The 4,164-nt window shown below is 41.1% G+C and overlaps 1 pseudogene; it reads left to right on the top strand.

Annotated features, from left to right (window-relative positions):
- The first annotated feature begins 1,506 nt into the window (after positions 1-1,506).
- On the top strand, positions 1,507-3,540 carry LOC129400823 (ubiquitin-conjugating enzyme E2 C-like; annotated as a pseudogene).
- Positions 3,541-4,164: the final 624 nt, after the last annotated feature.

Genomic DNA, 4,164 nt, shown 5'->3' with positions numbered 1-4,164 from the left:
TGTGAAAATGGTGAGTGAGCACTTGAAGGAGCCAGTATGACTTAGGAACTAAATTTAAGATTGTATTTAATTAATTAACATCAGTTGAAATAGCTACATGTGCCTGCTAATATATTGACAAAAAACTAGAGTTTTATGTATAAGTAGTATATTTATTTTTACTCTTAAATTTCATGACAGAGACCCATAGTCGACACTTTAAATATTTTGTTTGTGCTTTAAGCAAAGTATCTAGTATTTGCTGATCTAGGTGCCTTCAGCTGACACATATGGGGCATCTCAATCTTTTGCCCTCTGGATTCTGTTCCTTTGGCCACTGGGATGGATGATAATTTCCATCCCAGTAACTTCCATTCCCTGTAGATAGAAAGTGGGAAGCAGAGTAAAAGTTGGTAATTATTTCCGTTTCTTTTCTATAAAGTGACTATGACTAAGTAATTGCCCCAACCATAGATCCCATTGTAACTTAGCAATAGACCCCATATATAAGCTTTATTCAGGCAGTCTTCTCCAAATATCTCGAGATTCTGGTAACTATTTTTTGATTCATCAGGCATACAGAAAGTAATAGTTTTCTACTGTCACTAATACTTGTTACTTACTATGCTATGCTTTGCTCCAAATACTCTGTCCTTATTTATTACTTCATTTAAGTATCCCATATGTTTCCTGCTGGGATGCTGACTGATAAAATAAGTCAAAATTTTTGTTCAACAATACTTGAGAATAAGGCTTAAAACCATAAGCTAACAAATGAATAGAACTAAAGAGGACAGAGCTAAAAGATAATGTTTATCAAATGTATTATTGATCATTGCTATAGATATTAGTCACACAGATGCAATACACACAGGGATAAAATTCAACTCAAAGCTTAAATGGATAGTGACAATATTCCTATCATTAAAAGCAGACATCAAAGATTCTTCTACAAAAATAATTACAAATGTATTGACACAGAATGCAATTTCATACTCCTAGGAATTTGCTGTTTTCAAACACAGTTCCCTTGAAAGACAAACAGAAAAGAAAATATCATTAGATTCCCATAAGTTCAGTCTAGTTTTACTATTAATCGAAAGGAAATGAGAGCAGAATTTAACTTTGTCAACTAAAAACAGAACCAAAAAAAATGGAAAAGCTTGTGTTTTTTTCAAGAGAATTTAAGTCTGTACACCCAAAGGAAATGTCTGGGTTCATAGAACCGAAGATGTTCCAGGTTACCCTGTGAGTGATTCTGGGGACCTAGGGAGATTTGCAGTGTCTTCGGTATCATACTGAAACTTAACCTCCCACTTATCACTTTCATTCCAAATGAAGCAAATTTGAGATTAACGACCCCCAAATTTTAATTTTTCTTTTCCAGCCCCCCACTCCTCTCTTCCTGGGAGCACCGCCCAGGTGGCCTCCAAGAACCTCAACCCGGCCACTGCCTGTGCGACCGCTAACCACCCCAGCGGGGGTGCTGCCCTGGACCCCAAGGGAAAGTGGCAACAGCAGGTGCTGATGATCCTAATGATGTCTGGTGACAAAGGCATTTCTTTTTTTTTTTATAATTTATTTATTTTTAATTAGAGAATCACCGTGAGGGTACAGTTACAGATTTATACACTTTTGTGCTTATACTTCCCTCATACAAAGTTCGGGAACCCATCCCTTCACCAGTGCCCATTCTCCACCACCCGTAAACCCGGCGTCCCTCCCACCCTCCCCACTCCCATCTCCCCCCCCACCCCACCCTGCCACTGTGGCAGGGCATTCCCTTCTGTTCTCTCTCTCTAATTAGCTGTTGTGGTTTGCAATAAAGGTGTTGAGTGGCCGCTGTGCTCAGTCTCTAGCCCTCATTCAGCCCGAAACTCCCTTCCCCCACATGGCCTTCAACTACAATGTAGTTGGTGATCGCTTCTCTGAGTTGCCCTTTCCCTGGAACGTGAGGCCAGCCGCGAAGCCATGGGGTCAACCTCCTGGTACTTATTTCTACGGTTCTTGGGTATTAGTCTCCCACTCTGATATTCTATATACCATAGATGAGTGCAGTCTTTCTATGTCTGTCTCTCTCTTTCTGACTCATTTCACTCAGCATGAAACTTTTCATGCCCATCCACTTAACTACAAAATTCTTGACTTCCTTTTTTCTAACAGCTGCATAGTATTCCATTGTATAGATGTACCAAAGTTTCCTCAACCAGTCATCCGTTTTGGGGCATTCGGGTTTTTTCCAGATTCTGGCTATTGTAAACAGTGCTGCGATGAACATACATGTGCAGATGTTGTTTCGATTGTACTTTTTTGCCTCTCTGGGATATATTCCCAGCAGTGGTATTGCTGGGTCAAATGGGAGCTCAACCTCTAGTTTTCTGAGAATCGTCCATACTGTTTTCCAAAAGGGCTGAACTAACCGGCATTCCCACCAGCAGTGTAGAAGGGTCCCTTTCTCCCCACATCCTCTCCAACAGCGGTTGCTTTTGTTCTTTTGGATGTGTGCCAGTCTCTGTGGTGTGAGGTGGTATCTCATGGTTGTTTTGATCTGCATCTCTCTGATGATTAGTGATGCAGAGCACTTTTTCATGTGCCTTTTGGCCATTCGTATTTCTTCCTTGGTAAAGTTTCTGTTCATTTCTTCGCCCCATTTTTTGATGGGGTTGGATGTTTTCTTCTTGTAGAGTTCAACCAGTGCTTTATATACCATTGATATCAACCCCTTATCTGATGGGTATTGTGTAAATATCCTTTCCCATTCTGTGGATAGTCTTTGGATTCTGGTCACTGTATCTCTTGCAGTGCAGAAGCTTTTTAGTTTAATGTAGTCCCATTTGTTTATCTCTGTTTTTACTAGATTGCTTAGTTCCGTGTCACCTTTGAAGATACCTTTATCTTCAATATCGTGGAGGGTTTCGCCGAACTTGTCTTCAATGTACCTTATGGTTTGTGGTCTAATGTTGAGGTCTTTAATCCATTTTGATCTGACTTTTGTGCATGGTGTCAGGTCAAGGTCTAAACCCATTTTTTTGCATGTGGTTGTCCAGTTGTGCCAGCACCATTTGTTAAAGAGGCTTTCCTTGCTCCACTTCACATCTCTTGCTCCCTTATCAAAGATTAGATGATCATACATTTGGGGTTGTGTGTAGGGATATTCCACCCTGTTCCATTGGTCTACGGCTCTGCCTGACAAAGGCATTTCTGCCATCCCTGATCAGACAGCCTTTTCAAGGGGTGGGGACCACCCATGGAGCCGCCCTGAGGGGTAACTCTCTCTGGAGTACCCCAGCAGCTACCCATGCAATGTGCCCACACTGAAGTTTCCCACACACTGCTATCACCGCAATTTGGACACCCATGGCAACATCTATTTGAACATCCTGGAAGACAAGTGGTCCGCCCTCTATGACATTAGGACCATCCTGCTGTCCATCCAGAGCCTGCTAGGACAACCAGACGCCGACTGGTCACACACACTGCCCCTCTCTGGAAAACTTCTCCAGCCTTTAGAAAGTACCTGCAGAAACCTACTCCGAGTAGCTGTCCAGCCAAGAGCCTTGACTGCCCGCCCCACCCCACATCTGTCAGCTTCTGTATTTTCCCTTCAAAGTCCTGTTCCCCATCATCTCCACCTCTTCTGTCTCTGCACAGGACTCTGTGTCTCCAGCTGTGGTGTCACTTTTGCTTTATTTTTGTTATTTTAAATTGAGTCTCCTTTAGCCAAATTTAACAAATCATAGATGAAAAACAAAAATGGAGAATATGAAAGTCATTTCCTTTTCATTAAATCACCGTGAGATGCACAGTTACAAGGTTGTCCGTGATTGAGCTTCCATCGTGCAATGTTCCAACACCCATCTGAAAGTCATTTCTGATTCAAGTCTTTTCTTTGCTTTCCATTCACAAAGTCCTACCCAAGATAAGGATTCACCCAAAGTCAAACATTGTGAACCTTAAATCAGGTTCTAGGCTCTCTATTGCCTGACTTATTTCCAACTATTCTGATTAAAACATCATCAATGATTTCTTTACATAGAGCAAGAGAGATGATAGACATCCAGAGATGCTTATATTACATATGTACAAAAATGTTATGTATATGACCTATGTTGATTTATATTTAATTCTTTCTTTATAAGCTTTATGAGGGTTTTTAGTTTAGGAAGAGTATATGTCCAAACGCTA

The sequence above is a fragment of the Sorex araneus genome, chromosome 1 (genome assembly GCF_027595985.1).
Source record: "Sorex araneus isolate mSorAra2 chromosome 1, mSorAra2.pri, whole genome shotgun sequence".
In the NCBI taxonomy this organism is placed as follows: domain Eukaryota; kingdom Metazoa; phylum Chordata; class Mammalia; order Eulipotyphla; family Soricidae; genus Sorex; species Sorex araneus.
This window is presented reverse-complemented; position numbering and strand designations above follow the sequence as displayed.